This window comes from Vulpes vulpes, chromosome 13 (assembly GCF_048418805.1).
Source record: "Vulpes vulpes isolate BD-2025 chromosome 13, VulVul3, whole genome shotgun sequence".
Lineage (NCBI taxonomy): Eukaryota > Metazoa > Chordata > Mammalia > Carnivora > Canidae > Vulpes > Vulpes vulpes.
Window position 1 is genome coordinate 160524558 of NC_132792.1, and position 19382 is coordinate 160543939.

A 19382-nucleotide genomic window follows, 5' to 3' on the forward strand; every position below is an offset into this window, starting at 1 on the left:
ATACTGTAGGGACTCACACTTCTGGTCTTCAACCAAGAATTTTAATTGGTTTACAGAAAAGATAGCACAGTGATTTAGTCTCTGTTGTATACTACAGTCCATTGTTTCTCCATGTTATTGATATGAGTTGGTCTGCAACCTTAGTACAATCACAATCATTCATGTTTTTGTTTATACTGTGGTTATCCTTAGCATTCTCTCTCTCTCTCCATATATATGGGCCAAGATGAAAGTTGTTATTATAACAATGAAATTTGTTATTCTATTCTCAAATATAGTACTGATTTTATTAGCAAAAAATTTGATGATTTAACTTTCTGCTACACAGTATACCTAAAATTGTATTCTGCATAAGAATCAATTCATATACTTATGTAAGAGAGATTCCAATGACCCATAACAAATAAATTATATCAGTACATATGGGATCTAGGCATTGATTCTCTATATTAAACAAACTACCACAGTCGTTTGAGAATCAGAGTTATAAGAATAACTGAAATACCCCTTATTAAAATATTTTAAATGAAAGTTCACTGCCAGTCCTTAAATTCCTTCTTAAAATTAATCTAAAGAGCTCAGTAAAAAACGACAGATGCTCAGGTCATATGCTCAGATGCTTATATAGCATATCTGCATTCTAACTAGCCATTTGTGTGTTTTTTTTTTAAGATTTTATTTATTTATTCATGTGTGAGAGAGAGAGAGTGAGAGTGAGAGAGAGATAAGCAGAGGGAGAAGCAGCTTCTCTGCAGGAGCACGATGTGGGACTTGCTCTTGGACCCCGGGATCATGACCTGAGTGAAAGGCAGATGCTCAACTGCTGAGCCACCCAGATGTCCCACAGTCTGTATATTTAAACGTTCTGTAGTGACCCCTTTGTAGAAACATGATTAAGAATCATTTTCTTTAAATAAAATTGTTGGGACTTATGTGGAATTGGTGGTTTATTCTAGCAAATCCCCACTTTTCAATTCTATACATCACAGGTGAGTTAACAATTTTTCAAGCAATTATTTCCAATGTTGTATATAGTTAAGTACAAATATAATCAACAAACACTAACAATAACAACCAACAAGAACAAGAAGATGTATGCATTAAAGTAAATCCTTTCTCTGTATCGGCTACCTCAATCCTTTACCAGAAACATTCAGAGTATCTACACATATGATTTTTTTCTTTTCTTTTTCACAGAAAAAGATCATAATATTCCTGTTGTTTTGTATATTATCAACTTTCCGCATAGCCTGGCAATCTTCCCATCCTGGAACATACGAGTCTAATTGTTTTAATGGTCACATACTAATACACCCTACAATTATAAACAATGTAGTTAGCCATCACTTCATTAATAAATTATTCCATTGTTTCCACTTTTGAGACCAACATTTGACTAATGTAAAACTAAACATTTCTACTTGCATACTTTTGACTATATAACTGAAAGTTAAATTTCTATCCCTGCTAAAACTAAAGGTTTTTATACTTTACCTATGGCAACCTAATGAGAAACCACCCTCCAAAAATATTCCACAGGGATTCCATATTAATCCCTTCCCCATATAGCAAAATGGTTCATTTTTCCACATGCTCTCACCAATAATGATGATGGGAAATATATAATAATAATGGGGAAAATAACACATAAAAATTTCATTTTCAGTATTAGCATGGACTGTATATCAAACTCTTTAAACCTGTGCAAAACATAAATTAAACCTGTGCAAAACATAAATTGAACATGATTGTCCTCTGTGTAGCTCTAGAAAATCTACCATAATTCTCATTTCTTTCTGGAATAAAAGCCAGTTTTTAAAATTATATATTTAAGTTTTAGACAAGTGATCTAGCCCTACGATCTCATAAAGCATCATTCATTCATCTGGTCAACAAAAAATTTATAAATATGTTGTGTGCCACATTCCATTCAGTCAAAATCTACAGAAGCTACAATACTCTTGCCATTATCAAATGTCAGACAATAAATAAGCATAGAAACAAATTAATTGTTGGGCAGCCTGTGTGGCTCAGCGGCTTAGCACTGCCTTCAGCCCAGGGCATGATCCTGGAGACCCGGGATTGAGTCCCATGTTGGGCTCCCTTCATGGAGCCTGCTTCTCCCTCTGCCTGTGTCTCTGCCTCTCTCTGTCTCTCTCTCTCTGTGTCTCTCATTAATAAATAAATAAAACCTTTAAAAAATAGTGTTATGTTGTAAGAAGAGCTAACTAGGAAATAAGCAGATTAGTTTTACATAGAGCACTGCAACGATGATCATGGGCAGAGAATCTTAAATGTTAAAGAAAGGACCCAGACATAGCAGGAGTAAGAGAAAGTGTATTTTAGGCAGAAAAAAATGAGCTTTATCTATTTGATTGCTGAAATTGTGGGTAGCATGAGTAAAGTCCAGTGTGAAAAGGAGGAGTGTTTTGAAAGTTGAGGAGGTAAGAAGATGTTCAATCATATTAGGGATTATATTCCATAGAGATATATTTATATTTTGATCCACAGACATCTTGGTAATTTAAGCAAATAGACACTTTTTCAAACAATCCTACAGGTGCATTTAGATCTTATTGTGTATATATCTATCAGGCTGGAGCATTCGTACTGTTTGTTATATGGATAATGGATAGAGATGACAACGATGAACGATAGGTAGCTGAATAGTTTATAGATAGATACACATAGGCAGATATCTGTCACTTTTTTATAGTCAATAAAGTTGCAGGATTGCTTAGGTAAGATCTAAAATTTTATAACGATGGTACAGCTCCTAGGGTACTAGCACAGTGCTAAATAGCTCATTGGCCTTATAATTAGCAACCGACTGATTAAGTTGCATACATTTCTGTTTATTTTATAAGCATTGTTTTTGGAAAAAAGTTACTTTTTGACTGTTAAGCGTTCACTTCTGATTAATTGAAGGTCTAATTTGGGGACTGTCTTTCTTGGCATACTCTTTGGGAAAGCTTTATCCTTTTTCCTACCCAAATAGAGCTGTGAATAGCCGCATGATTTGGGCTCAGCCAACTGGATGTCCCCTTCAAGTTCTTTAAAGGCTCTAATACATTCGGTGGCTGCGTGGAGTGCTGCTTAAGCCTCCTATAACATTGGTTCTTTGGTTCTGTGATTTCTCAATAACCCTAATAATAAACTTTGTGTTGCCAGATAACCACATGATTTTTATGACATATTAGTTTACCTCCATATATAAACTAAATCTATTTACTTAAATATCTAAACAAATATCTATATAGCTAAATACATATTTTATTAACATATATTAATATATAATATTATCCATTATATTAATGAGGAGGTGTTTATAAATACTTTCTAAGAAAAAAGTGCTAACTTCAGTATTGCAGTTTATTGGCAAAATAGGTTTTTTAGTGGGTTAGTGTATTTGTATCAATACAGAATTCTGTGTTTCTAAAAAGGCATATGTTTGTTCTATAAAAAGACAAACTGTTGAATAGCTATATAACTAAACACTTGGTTAAGTTGATATTTTAGAAGCTTAAAAAAGCAAACCTTGATCCATATTCATAAAAATATATTTTAGTTAAATATTTGCATTTTGTTTATGCTTAAAGTGAAGCATATAGAAGCCACCAGTTGTTAATCAACTAATAGAGTGGATATCACCAGTGTAATAGAGAAAGCATAAGCTTTTCATCCACACAGGATCCTCTTGTGTCCACACAGATCTTTTCTCTAACATAAAGTTTTACCCTATGAACTTCTTCATGCAAATTTCTATCTCCCCATCCCTCTTCTTAAAAGCAGATGAATTCTCATCTTCTATAGAATTTCATCGACAGCTAGAATTGAGCACTCTAAACTCAGAACTTATTTGGCATTTTTAATTTTTTATGTTAATTTGCAAGTATGATAAGGCTGGTGTTTCTGAGTCTCAGAATACGAGACAGTTGAGGGAGATATTATACCTTATTATATTTTTAAATTTGATTTACATAGTTTGCCTGAAGATTTAAGATGGTTTTTAGAAAGAATTCTATGGACCTAGAAAAACAATAAGGTACAAGGCTAAGTGAAAAATGAGATTTATCGGGTGACGTTGTTACATAAAAGCAGGACATACCAGTCAGAAAAACCATTGTCTCTGACCTTCAAGTCTCCATAAATTTGTCCAGTGCTTCTGATAATCCCTGAACAGAGAGGGGATCTTGTTATGTCCATTAAGAAGTATGTCTTTTTCTCCTCTCAGGAATTCCTAGACAGTCTTCTGTTTCTTCTCACTATTTTGAAAACTGACGGCAGCCTGGTTGGCTCAGCAGTTTAGTGTGGCCTTCAGCCCAGGGCCTGATCCTGGAGACCCGGGATCAAATCCCACATCAGGCTCCCTACATGGAGCCTGCTTCTCGCTCTGCCTGTGTCTCTGCCTCTCTCTCTCTGTGTCTCTCATGAATGAATGAATGAATGAATGAATAAATAAATTCTTTCAAAAAAAAAAAAGAAATGACAACTTGTTTGTCCATTTCCAAGTGCAAGTAACAGATCACCAGATCTGTTCAATCCTGAGAAATTACTGAAAGACTGAGTGAATCAAAGGTAATGGAATTGGCTTTCCAGTCTCAGTAGGTCCAGATTTCAGCCTGGGTCCATTTCTAGACTAGGAAACACAGTACTGTTAGCATATTAGAAGCTGAAATGTCTGTAGGTTCAACAATAATATGTTGTTGGCAGTGATTTCTGAAAGTTTGTTTCATAGTACAGTATTGCACACTTTTATTTGACTTATAATTTTTCCTTGGCAATTACTGAATTGGACATCCCTGACATATTAAGAGCCGGATCTACAAAATAAGGTTTCCATTTTTACTTCCTACCTCTCCAAAAGCAATCCAAGCAGGACTTAACTTTCTTTGGTTAAGTTCTGAATTTTTATTTCAGATAGTAAAATATGTATTTATGTGAAAATAATGGGGCTAAGGTGTGTTGTGAGAGACTTGAGATAATAAATAACTTGAAAGATGTGGAAAATATGTGTATTCGTTTTCCTAGAGCTGCTATAACAAATTGCTGCCTTGAAACAGCGCAAATTTATTCTCTTAGCTTTCAGGAGGCTGTAAGTCTGAAATTACAGTGTTGGTGGAGCCATGCCCTTTCTAAAGGTTCCAAGGGAGGTTACTTTCGTGCGTCGTCCTCAGCTTCTGATGAATTCTGGAAATCTGGCATTCCTTGGTTTATAAAGGCATCATTCTAATCTCTGCCTGCCTTGGTGTTTTTATGTTTTGTGTGTCTTTATGTCTCTCCTCATAAGGGCATAGTTATTTTGGATTTAAAACTCGCCTTTTTGGAGCGCCTGGGAGTCTCAGTTGGTTAAGCCTCTAACTCTCTGAACTCCACACCGGGTTCTGGGGAGCTCTGTGCTCAATGGAGAGTTACCCTGAGATTCTCTCCCTCTTCCTCTCCTCCTCCCCCAACTTGCACTCTCTAAAATAAATAAATAAAAACTAAGAAAAATAAATAAATAAAGCTCACCTTAACAAGCAACAATATGAGAAAGAAAGAGAGACGGAGGGAGGGAGGGAGAGAGAAAGAGAAAATAGAAAAGAAATAAATGCTGCATAAGGAAAATTGGAGGACAATGTATGAGCCTGTGTAGTTAGAATTGCTTTTTGTTTTTGTTTTTGTTTTTTTAGTTTGAATTGGTTTTGCTTGATGTTTTGAATAGTTATGGTTTATTACAGAGGAAGGAAGAAGAGATTAGAAATTTCTATCTTAGATGATTCCCAGAGAACAAGAACTTCAGTATTCACTGCTCCTCCCTTAAGTTATGAATATCATCAAGATCATCTCTAGGATTCAGAAAATAACTTTATTTATTTATTAATGAGAAAGAGGTAGAGACACAGGCAGAGGGAGAAGCTCCGTGCAGGAAGCCTGATGTGGGACTCCATCCCAGGTCTCCAGGATGATGCCCTGGGCTGAAATTGGTGCTAAACTGCTGAGCCACCTGGGCTGCCCTTAATGTCACTTCATAAAATATTAGATTGGAAGATACCTAGAATTTTGAAGACATTTACAAAATAGAGATATAAAAAGATACCTCCACTTAGATACAAAAATTATTTCTGTTATTTAATATCTGATATCCTTTTATGGAATATATATATGTTTAGAGTAGTGATGTCAAGCATATTTTAGTGGTTTCTGAATATAAATTTTAAATTAAATTTAAGATTGTTTTATGGACATAAATATAATTTTATGTCTTATAAATATTGTTAAAATATGGGAAAATAGTTTAATCTTCAAATTTATTTAGTTTGGTTTTACTCTAGTTGTTAAAGTCTCCTATTTCAAGATTCTTTTAATATCATTTAACAGCATATTCATGTGGTAGTCGTCAAATGAAGGAATGACATTTGTAACTAATTTGAAATTCTGATATTTTGTTCTTTATTATAGGTCATTTCCATAACAAAGAAATTTAGATTTTTAACCATATGGCATTTTATTTTTTCATCTTCTTGTATAAAACAAGTAAGTTAAGGACACTCAACTGATCTTACTTTCATGTTTTAAAAAATATTTCTACTATTATAGTTTTTAATAGATAACATCTTACCTTGTATTGTAAATATGAAGCCATTCTCTAAACTGTTTGAGATAATGTCTTGAGATAATAGGTTATCATGCAATTAAAAAATAATATAGAGAAATCCCTCGTAACCTTTACCTGTTTCCCCAATAGTGTTATCTTGCAAGATTATACTACAGTATCACAACCAGGTAATAACATTGGGATAAATTAAGATGGAAAATATTTTCATCATCTCAAGGATCTTTTATATCACTCTTTATAACCATAGTCTTCTCTCACACCACCACCCATTCCTTAAATTCTGGCAACCACTAATAAGTTTTCCATTTCTAAAATTTTTTTCAGATTGAGAATATTATATAAATGTAATCATATAAAATGAAGCATGTAGGGATTGGCTTCTTTCATTGAGCAGAATTCTCTGGAGATCCATCAGGTTTATAAATGTATCAGTAGCCTCTTCTTATTTTTTTCTGAGTGGTATTCCCTGTTATGGATATAACAAAGTTTGCTTAGCCATTCACCACTTGGAGAACATCTGGGTTGCTTCCAGCTTTTGGCTTTTAAGAATAATGCTGCAATAAATATTCTTGTACAGGTTTAGATGGAAACATGAATTTCATTTCCCTGGGATAAATGCCCAGGAGTGTAACTGTGGGACTGTATGATAGTTGCATGTTTAGTTTAAAAAAAAAAGAAAAAGCCAAACTATTTTCCAGAATGGTTATATTATTTTACATTCCTGCCAGAAATGTATGGGTGATCCAGTTGTCCACATTCTCTCTTGCATTAAGTGCTTTCACTATTTTTTACTTTAGCTATTCTGATAAGCATAGGATGATATTTCATTGTGGTTTAATTTGCATTTCCCTAACAGTTAATAATGTTGCACATCTTTCCAGGTGCTTATTTTCTATCGTATTCTTTTATTAAATGTCTTTTCACATCTTTTGCCAATTTTCTAATTAGTTTTTTTTTCATTGTTGAGTTTGAAGTGTTTCTTATATATTCTAGATCCTAGCATTTTGTTGGATATATGATTTTCAAATATATTTTTCCACTCTGTAAATTGTCTTTCATTCTATTACCAGAATATTTCAAATAGTAAACATTTTTTATTTTAATGCAATTTAATGTATAAGGCTTATCTTTTTATTAATCATACTTTAGATCTCAATTCTAAGAACTTGTTACCTGGCTCTAGATTCTAAAGTTTTCTCTTTATTTATTTATTAGCCTCATACTCTAATAATTTTGCATTTTGTGTTTAAATCTATGATTGACTTTGGGTTAATTTTATATAAGGTGTGATACTTGACTGAGTTGTTTGACCTATGGGTGTCCAGTTATCCCATTTATTGAAAAGACTATCTTTCCTCAATTGAATTGCCTTTTTTACCTTTATCAAAAATTAACTAAAAATATTGGTGGGATATGTCTGAATTCTTTGTTCTGTTTCATTGATCTATGTTTCTTTCTCTATGGTGTTACCACAAACTCTTGATTACTGTAGTTGTATAACAAGTTTTGAAATTTAGTAGATTGATTTTTTTCCTTTGTACTTATTTTTTTAATGATTTTGCTACACTTATCTCTTTGCCTTTTCATATAGATTTTATGATAAACTTGCCCATATGTACAAAAAAAAGTCTTGCTGGAATTATCCTAGCAATTGTATTAAATCTGCATTAACAATTTAGAGAGAATCAACATTTTTACTATGTTGAGTGTTCCAATCCATGAATAGAGAATGTCTCCCCATTTATTTATATCCTTCATTTCTTACAAGAGCTTCATGTAGTTTGCCACGTACAAGTTGTAAACAAGGATTATTAGATTTACATTTAAGTATTTCATTTTTTATGTGGTTGTAAATGATACTAGATTTTTTATTTCAATGTGTATATGTTAACTGCCAGCATATATTAATACCATTTTTAAAGATTTAACAGATTTGGGAAACACCAGCAAGATCATAAACTAGGAAGCTTCAGGCCTTATTCTCCCACCAAAGCATTAAACAAACAACTTAAGACTAGTAGAAATAACTGTAGACATTCTAGAAGTGTGTCAAAGACCTACAGCAACAACAACAAAAAATGCCCAACCAAGAGAAAGCCATTTAAAATGGTAGTAAATTTTGTGAGATTTCTACTCAGACTTAACTAAACCATTCTCCATGATGGTTTGGCATGGTTTGGAGGAATTGAACCCTGCAGTGTATTAAAAAGATTAGAAACCAAGTAGGATTTATTCCTGGGATGGAAGAATGCCTCAGCATACTAAAATCAGTCAGTATAACACAGTAACAGAATGATGAAAAACAATAGCAAAAATGCCTCATCACCTGAATTGACGTTGGGAAAGCATTTGACAAAATTCAACACTCTTCCAGGATAAAAACAATGAACAAACTAAGAATAGAAGAAAATTACATCAATACCATAAAGGTCATATTTGATAAATTTTCAGCAAACATCTTACTCAATGGTGAAGAGTTGAAATATTTTCCTATAATCCTATAACATCAGCAACAAGACAAGGATACTTGCTTTTGCCACTTTTATTCAATGTAGTATGGGAAACCTTAGCTAGAGAAATTAGTCTATAAAAATAAAGAAAATTTAAATTGGAAAGGGAAAAATTCACACTATCTCTGTATGCAGATGATATGGCCATTTATGTAGAAAACTGTAAAGGCTACATTCACTCACACTTATTAGAGAAAATTTAGTAAAGTTACAGGATACAAAATCAACTCATAAATAATCAGTTACATTTATGTACACAAACTATGAAAAATATGAAAATGACATTAGGAAAGCAATTCCATTTACAGTAGCATCAAAAAAGAATAAAACATTTAGAATAAAACACTTCATTGGTTAAATGAATTTAACCAAGGAAATAAATAACTTGTGTACAGAAATTACAAATTGTTGTTGAAAAAAGTTAAAGAAGATGCAATCAAGTGGAAAGGCATCCCTTGTTCATTGACTGGTTGACTCAAATTCCATAAGATGTCAATACTACCCAAAGCAATCCATGATTCAGTTGAATCACTACCAAAATTACAATTACATTTTTTTTTGCAGACAAAAACCATCCTAAAGTTCATCTGAAGAGTCAAGGGAACCTAAGTAGCTAAAATCACTTTGAATTAAGAAGAACAAAGTCAGATGTCTCACATTTCCTGATTTCAAAACCTCCAACAAAACTACGGTAATTCATAGTACAAACTAGTGACATATAGATAGATAAATGATAGATAGATGATAGATAGATAGATAGATAGATAGATAGATAGATAGATAGATCTCCCCCCAATGGAATAGAATAGAGATCCCAGAAATAATTCCTTACATATATATTCCAATGATTCTGATAAGGTTTATAACATAATTCTGTGGGGAAAGGACAGTCTTTTCAAGAAATGATTTTGGGAAAATTAGATATCCACATTGAAAAGAATAAAGTTGTACCATATACAATTTTTTTAAAAGATTTTATTTATTCATGAGAGACACAGAGAGTGAGGCAGAGACATAGGCAGAGGGAGATGAAGGCTTCCTGTGAGGAGCCTAATGAGGGACTCCATCCCAGGACTCCGGGATCGTGCCCTGAGCTGAAGGCAGATGCTCAACCACTGAGTCACCCAGGCATCCCACCATATACAAAAATTAATTTGAAATGGATCAAAGACCTAAATGAAAACACTAATACCATAAAACTCTTAGAAGAAAATATGCAGGATACCATCACGACATTAGACATGGTGATGATTCCTTGGCTATGACACCAAAAGCACAGGCAACAAAAATAAAAATAAATTGGGCTATGTCAAAATAAAAACTTTTGTGCATAATTGTACATTATCAACAGAGTGAAAAGGCAACCCATGGAAGAGAAAAAAATTGCGAATAATATATATGATAAAGATTAATGCCTAGAATATCAAAGAACTCTCATGACGACAAAGAAAAAAGAAAAGAAAAGAAAAAGAAAACAAACCCAAACCCCCATTTTAAAATGAGCTAAGCATCTAAATAGATGTTTCTAAAAGAAAAACTAGGGGATCCCTGGGTGGCTCAGCGGTTTAGCGCCTGCCTTTGGCCCAGGGTGTGATCCTGGAGTCCCGGGATCAAGTCCCACATTGGGTTCCCTGCATGAAGCCTGCTTCTCTCTCTGCCTGTGTCTCTGCCTCTCTCTCTGTCTCTGTGTCTCTCATGAGTAAATAAATAAAATCTTTAAAGGAAGAAATAAATAAAAGAAAAACTACAAATGACCAAAAGCATATGAAATGATGCTCAAAATAACTCATCATTAGGGAAATACAAATCAAAAGCACAAAAAGATACCACTTACCATGCATTAGGATGGTTATTATTAAAACACAAAACAAAACAAAAAACAGAAAGTAAGTGTTGACTAGAATGTGGAGAAATAGCAACTTTTGTGTATTGTTGATAGGAAGGTAAAGTAGTGCAATTACTAGGGAAAACAATATAGCAATTAATTCCTCAAAACGTTAAAACTGCAGCTTTACCATGTGATTCAGCAATTCTATATCTGAGTATACCCAAAGGAATTGAAATTAGAGATTCAGACAGGTATTTATGTACCCATCTTTAGAGCAGCATTATTCACATTAACCAAAAAAATGGAAGCACCCCAAGTTGCTTTCATTCACTGATGGTTGGAATAGATATACAATACGCTATACACATGCAATGGGATATCACTCAGCCTTAAAAAGAATGAATTTTTGGTACATGCTACAACTGGATAAACCTTAAAAAAGTTACGCTAAGAGAAATAAGACAATCATAAACGAATAAATTCTGTATGATTCTATTTGTATGATGTATTAGTCAGGGTTTTCCAGAGAAACAAAACAATGGCATATCCAGTAGGCTGGAGAGCCAGAGAAGAATTGATATTGCAGCTCAAATCCCAAAGCAGTCAAAAGGCAGAATTCCCCCTCCCTTGGGGCACCTCAGTCTTTTTTCTCATAAGGCTTTCCACTGATTGGATGAGAACCACTCATATTATGAAGAGTAATCTGCTTAACTCAAAGTCTAATTATTTAAATGTTAATCTCATTTTAAAAATACCTTCCTTCATACAAACATTTAGACTGTTGTTTGACCAAATATCTTAGTACTACATTGTAACCGTGTTGACACACAAAATTAATTATTCCAAGTTTATCTCTTATCAACTTGGCACCCATATACATTTCTTTAAAGAATACCTAATCTACAAATAAATACAATAACAAGGTCATACTTTCACCTAACATGATACAACAATCCTGTGTATAAGCAAAACACACTAAGCCTTTCAACAGAAATGAATGAGAAGTCCTTGGGTGATTTTTCACTCTCCCTTGATGTCCTGTAAGATTACAGGATTAATAAATGTTATGAAGTAAAATTAATGATATTTAACAATATTTAAAGTAAATTTTGCAATATTTAACTGTGAAGTAAAATTAACATCATTTAATGTCATGATGTTAAGTAAAATTGAATACTTAACAATAAATTTAACAATATATATATACTAAATATTTATATACTATAGAGTAGTGGTTCTTTACCTCGTGACATGACCTAAACCTTCATTCTTAAAGGGTATGGGACAAAAGTAGTTCTGCCTACATTGGATTACTCTATTTTTCCATTAACTTTCATCACAGGACATAGTGATACTAATGGGGAGCCTAAGGGATCTCCTGTACCTCTGTATGTCCTTTGTTACCTCCACTGTGGGGTTGCAGTTCATTTTCCCAGTGTTAGTCAGTGTCGCACACCCCAGCCAGCATTAGTAACTCTCTCCTTTGCTTGTTGATTCAGAGTTATAAGGAACCCAAAGTGACCAGGTAGCAGTCGTACCTTCCAGTTCAATAGAATCACTATGTCTCCTACTATAAATAGGCTTCCATTTGAAACTGAGGTGTCTAGGCTAGCAGAGTATAAGTCATGAAAACAGAAAGAAAGATTTTTCCTAGGGCCTTCCTAGCGTAAGACAAGTAATGCCACTCCCATTTCTACTCCTTTTCTCCTATGAATCTTGAATATTGGAGAAACAGCACTGTATATCAGAAGCTTATTCGGAACATCTACCAGCTCCTGGAGAACCTTGCCCCAGCCTTGCAAGATGTTGCCATCTATCTAGTACTATATTGAACCCCAAAGAGGCCATTCCACACTTCTATGGAGTCAGCTGCTTCAGGATGGTGGGGAACATCATAAGACCAACCAGTTTCATGAGCATTGGCCCCTTGCTGCAGTTCATTTTCTCTGAACAGTTTCCTGATCAGAAGCAATGTTGAATGGAATACCATAATAATGGATAAGGAATTCTGCTAATCCACAGATAGTAGGTTTTGTAGAAGCATTGTATGCAGGAAAAAAATGTTCAGTAAGAACAAAATGCTGCCCCTTCTGTGATGGAAGCAGTCCAATGTAATCAACCTGTATAGCTTCTTGAATCTATAGCTTTATGTCTTTTGTCAAAATGGGAAGTTCTTAACCATTATTTCCTCAAATACATTCATTTATTTTTATCCCCACCATCTTTTTCTCTAATGGCGTGAATGTTATTTTTTGTTGTTGCTGTAATTGCATGGGATTCTAGTCTGTTTTTTTTAAATTCGTTTTTCTCTATTGCTCACATTGGTTAATTTCTATTTTTCTGTATTCCTGCTTATTGATTACTTCCTTTTATTTCTTTGCTGAAGTTTTCTATTTTTATATTTGTTTCAAAGATGTTCATAATTACTCATTGAAGCACTTTCGTTGTGACTGGTTTAAAATAATGGTCACATAATTCTGCCATTATTGTCATCTTGATGATGGCATCTATTGATTATCTTTTGCATTCATTTTGAGATCTTGTTTCTTGATATAACAGGTTATTTCTCACTGAAACCAGCACATTTTGGGTATCAGAAGACCGGATCTTTTCTAAACTTTTTGTATTAGCTAGCTATTTGACACAAGTTCACCTGGAGGAAGGTGAAATTATTTTGATATTTCCAGGTAGACATAGATGTCTAGATTCACTGTTTGGCCTCTGCTATACTCAAGGCAATAGATCTTTCCATTGCCATTTGGCAGGAATTGGCTTTCTGGCTTAGTGTGTATTCTCTAGTGATACCACACTAGGGTTGTACTTGTAATCTCTAAGTGATGGTCAAAGACTAGACTCTGTGCTTTCTCTGATACCACCCTGGTGGGAGTGTTCAGCAGTGTTCAGTTATCTCATTATACTCTTGTGAAGATGTAATTTTAGTTTTTCTCCTTTATGAAAGTCCTTTTAGCTTTTTTTTTTAATTTTTATTTATTTATGATAGTCACAGAGAGAGAGAGAGAGGCAGAGAGACAGGCAGAGGGAGAAGCAGGCTCCATGCACCGGGAGCCCGATGTGGGATTCGATCCCGGGTCTCCAGGATCGCGCCCTGGGCCAAAGGCAGGCGCCAAACCGCTGCACCACCCAGGGATCCCTAGCTTTTTTTTTAAATATATATTTTATTTATTTATCCATGAGAGACAGAGAGAGAGAGAGGCAGAGACACAGGCAGAGGTAGAAGCAGGCTCCATGCAGAGAGCCTGACCTGGGACTCGATCCTGGGTCTCCAGGATCATGCCCTGGGCTGAAGGTGGCACTAAACTGCTGAACCACCTGGGCTGCCCAAAAGATCTGTTTTAAGAGAGAAAAAAAAAAAGAGCGTGCCTGAAGAACATCAAAGTGATTGTTAAGTGCTTTTTTACAGATAGGTATAGAATTTGGAGACGTTTTCAGCAATAACATCTCAGAATCAATAGCATTCATTAAGGTGTTTGAGCTTTGACATTTTAAAGTGTTTTTTTTTCCTCTTTAAGTAATCTCTCTGCCAAACATGGGGCTTGAACTCACAACCCTGTGATCAAGAGGCAAATGCTCTACCACCTGACCAGCCAGGCACCCCCTACACTTTTACATTTTATTTTAGTTCTAAGGATTTATTTATTTATTTGAGAGAGAGAGAGCGAGAGAGAGAGCTCACATGTGGGCATGGGAGGAGTAATGGACAAAGGGAGTAAGAGAATTTCCAGCAAACTCCCCACTAAGTGAGGAGTGGGACTCAAGGCCCAGTCTTACCATCCTGATATCATGATCTTGAGATCATGACCTGACCTGAAGTCAAGAGTTGGATGCTTAGCTGACTGAGCCACCCAGGCACCCCAAACTTTAACATTTTAAAGTTTATTGTTTTAGGGAAGGATATATATATATATATATATATATATATATATATATATATAGAGAGAGAGAGAGAGAGAGAGAGAGACAGAGAGAGAGAGAGAGCGCTGTGTGGGTGAAGGAGGGGAGCAGGGGGAGAGGGAAAGAAAATACAAGCAGACTCCATGCTGAGTGTAGAGCCCAACTCGGGGCTTGATCCACCCAACTCTGAGACCATGACCTGAGCCCAAATCAAGAGATACTCAACTGACTGTTGGATTTGAAGAAAGAATTTCTGTCCAGAATCTGTGCCATTAACCTTTACATTCAAATACCTCTAAAAATTTGCTATATATTAATCAGTATGTTAAAAATTACTGCTTTTTTAAATCATATATTCTCACTCTTTAATGTTTTACAGTGAAAATCCTATGAGATTGTTAAGTCTTACCAAGTTTCAACTTTTCCACAGAAGCTTCCATGGTCTAAATTTAAAGTAATGTCTCCGTTGCTGATAGGTTAACACATTATTGTAATAAAATTTTACCTTATTATTAATATTCTATTTTGCCTTTATTGTATGTATTTTTAGATTCTATAAACTATATGATATTATTTTAAGTGAAAATTCTCTTTTTTAAAATATTTTTATTTTTTTATTCATGAGAGACAGCGAGAGAGAGGCAGAGACACAGGCAGAGGGACAAGCAGGCTCCATGCAGGCAGCCCAATGTGGGACTTGATCCCAGGACTCCAGGATCACACCCTGAGCCAAAAGGCAGACGTTTAACTGCTGAACCACCCGGGCATCCTTTAAGTAAAAATTCTTAATGTTGGTAAGAATGCAACTAACTCGATGATGGGATTATAAATTGGTTAAGTTACTAGGAAAAAAAATCATTTTAACAAAATTCATAGAACCTCCAATGTGTTATACCCTTTATACTGCTAATTTTAAATTTTGGTAATATTTCTAATCCTATTCTGGAATGTAATCACAAGGAAATGGGAAGTACAGAAGAATTTATACATAACCTATACATTATAGTATTATTTCTAATAGTGGAAAATTGAAAACAATCAGAATATTAAGCTAAAAAGAAAGAACTAAGTTACTCCTCATTTTTGTTACTATTCTGTCATTAAAAACATTGCTAACAGAGATCATTAATATCATGAGAAATTAACAATGCTTTCTAAGTAAAGTTATGCAAGATGTTTATGACAGGTACTCAATATTTTTTCAACTGTCAAAAATATTTTAGAACAATTATTAAAAGTCAAAACCATTAATCAATTGTGTTTTCATCAGGATTAGCTCATGACTTGAATATTGACTTGATTTTTTCCAGATGAGGTGGCTTGCTTTTTCCATGTAGTTGCATGCTATAGTATTTATTGAAATTTTTAAAGTATCTCTTAATCCTCTTTTAAACAACATATGTGATACTAGGAGTAGGAGATGAATCTACGTTTTTTTTCTTTTTTTTTGATATCTTCAGTTCCCAATAAGAATTGGTCATACAAAAGTTGTTGAATGAATATACTTTGAATGAAGTTAATTTAGTTATTTGCTATAAGACTTCATTGAAGAGATATCTATGGGCTGCCTCAGCCTTCTAGAAAATGTTAAACCTCTCATGATAACTAGTCTAACAACCACCAATAATAGAATGAAAGATTTCATTATAGCCAATTATTAGTTCCTTTTCCTTTTCACAACATACATTCTGCCCATACTTATCAAAGGGCAACTATCAGATCTACATCTCTCAACACTTCCTTAACCTAATGGTAAGCACAAAATACATGCCAAAGTAAAATGTAGGTCACAGTTGATGCTTCAAAATGTGTCTTAGAATATTAGAAAAACACATACTTCTGAAACCATGAAAAAAAAATTAAGGAGAAACATTTTCATCACTTCAGATGTTTATTCTTAATTCTCTGTACATAAAAAGGACACAAATATATTCCTTATAATAAACTTTGTTCCTCCCTCATCTATTTTCGGAAAATCTATTCCATTTCTTAAAAATCTGATACAGTTTTAACCATCTGGGCCTGATATTTTCTTTGTGGGAATAATTTATGACTTAAAAAAAATCTGTCTATTCAGACCTTCTATTTCTTTAATTTTGGGTGTTTACTAGGAATTATCTATCCTATTCAGGTTATTGAACTTATTTGCAAAAAGGTGTTTATAATATTTTTCACTTTATCCTTTTTTTTTCATTTTTTACGTTTTGTATTTAAAGTCATATATAAGATTACTTTATTCCTGCATCTTCTCAATTGTTTCTTCCTTATATTTGCCCTTTTCCTTTCCTACTTTGCAAGATTTGGCTTTATGTTCAAGGAACATTTTGTGGTTTTTGTCCAGTTTTAGTCTAGTGATAACCACCTTGCCTGGGTGAACGCTCACACGGGCAGTTGTGCCAACTGCCGTCTCTCCTGTGCTTGTTCAATGTAGAAGATGTATTTTTTCCTATAAACCCGGGGTACTCTACCAGTTTGCTGATTTGTAGTGTCCTCATACAACCTATACTTCATCTTCCTTTTGGATGGGCATAGATCCAACATTGTACTTCTATCTCAGCTCTTCAGAAAGAGAGGAAGACAATCTTCCTGTGATATTGGGAAGACTTAAATATCTTTTACAGTTCATGCTGTCAGAAGTGACAAAGGGATTAAACATCATTTTGGCTACTGGTTTTTCAGCAATGGCTGCAAAAGGGAAGAGCTTGCTTTATTCTTTAAATGTCTTTAAGGTCTATGATAATATCTATCCCCTCTTTATTTCCTATTTTCTTTTTACTCTCTTTGTTTATTTTTGAGTCTCTATCAAGTCATTTAATTTTTAAAAACTTTTCAAAGTACCAAAAATTTTGTTCTTCTGCATTTCCTCCAACACTTGGTATGGTCCATCTTTTTAATTTTTGCCACTCAAATGAATGGTAATAATTAATTGCACTGAGCGTTTTTTTTTTTTGTATGTTTGATTGCAATCCATATATCTTAAAACCGCAAGTAATGTTTAACAAGAAGATAGCAGTACACAAGCATGTTGATTTAATTAGAAGAAATTATTTACCAAAATAAGATAGATATTAAATACAGAAATATTAAAAGTTCTCAACCAAAGCAGTCAATTGTATTACTTAGAGAAACAGAGAATGATGGGGAGAAAAACAGAGAGAAATATTGGATATATATAATAGATTTATTACTTTGTTGAAGTGCTAAAGGGAGGCTGCCTAAGTTACCTTAATATAAATTACCTTGATATTTGTGTATATGTATATGCTAAAATGTGTTTTATTAATAATTCACATTAATAATAGTCATTTGCATGACTAATCTATTATGTTTTATCTTCTATCTGGAATAGTTCACCTGTGAAACCTTGCTATAATGAGACTATGCTGACACTGTTGTTTTGTTTTGTTTTGTTTTCCATTTCATTTCCAGGTAGTTTCTTGTTCATCTTTTTATTTATTAACTACTTCCCTAAGAACCTAAATTCATTTATTCCTAAAATATTAGACTTTCTACAACTGAAATAAACTCTAAGTGGTTGTAACTTAAGAACTTAAGTTCTTATAATTTTTTTGTACAAGATTTTAATGTTAATGTTAATTATGGTATTTATTTTTCCATAGGCCAACATTGATTTCAGCCCAGCCACTTTTCAAATTTCACCTTAAAACAGGCCTTTTCAGGAACACTGACAACTGCATGCCCTGTGGAGATGAGGTAAGTCTCAGGAATTCATAAAACGTGGCTTCATATCTGAACTGTGCTTCTGAGCGACTTGAAAAGGATAAGCAACTGATGGGCCATGTGCCTTGTTGATAGCAGGACTTACTTGGTTTCCTGTTGTTCCCCACTAAGCTCTTAAATCTCATTATTCTGAAGGACTGTGGAGAGGGATTAAGTATGCCTGAGAGAGGCAGTGGTAAATTAGAGGGCAAAAATAGAAAAATCTTATATTCTTGCACTATTGGTGCTTGATGTTTCCTGGAATATTGATGAATTTACTCAAATTTATTGACTAATGATTATCTTTCCTTAGGTCTTTAGCCTTATCCCTTCATGATACATTTTCTCATTTGGTTCACTGTTCAATTTCTAGGATGTCCAGTGACCTAATTAAATCTTAGACAATAGGCTATTTTCTCCTTCCTCTAAAATACAATTGTATATTGATATTAATAGTTCATCTATTACTTTCTGGAATAACACAAAATAAACCTGGACTCCTATTCATGTAGAACATCTTAAGTGATACCAATGCAGTGATCAAATTGCCCTCTAGGTCTTCTTTTCAGACTAAATATGACCTGTTTCTTCAAATTTTCTTAACCCAGCATGATTTCCTGCAATTAGGTCACCCTTTCTGAGAGTATTCCACTTAGTCACTGTCCCTTCCAAAATATATATGAAGGGTTCCCTTCTCTCCATATCTTTACCAATGTTTGTTATCTCTTGCCTTTTGATGACAATAATTTCAATAGGTTTGAGGTAATGTCTCATTGTGGTTTTGATTTGCATTTCCCTGGTCATTAGTCATACT

At 34.0% G+C, this 19382-nt stretch overlaps 1 pseudogene; it reads right to left on the reverse strand.

Annotated features, from left to right (window-relative positions):
* Positions 1-17081: 17081 nt before the first annotated feature.
* Positions 17082-17507, reverse strand: LOC140595093 (large ribosomal subunit protein uL24-like; annotated as a pseudogene).
* Between the last annotated feature and the right edge of the window lie 1875 nt (positions 17508-19382).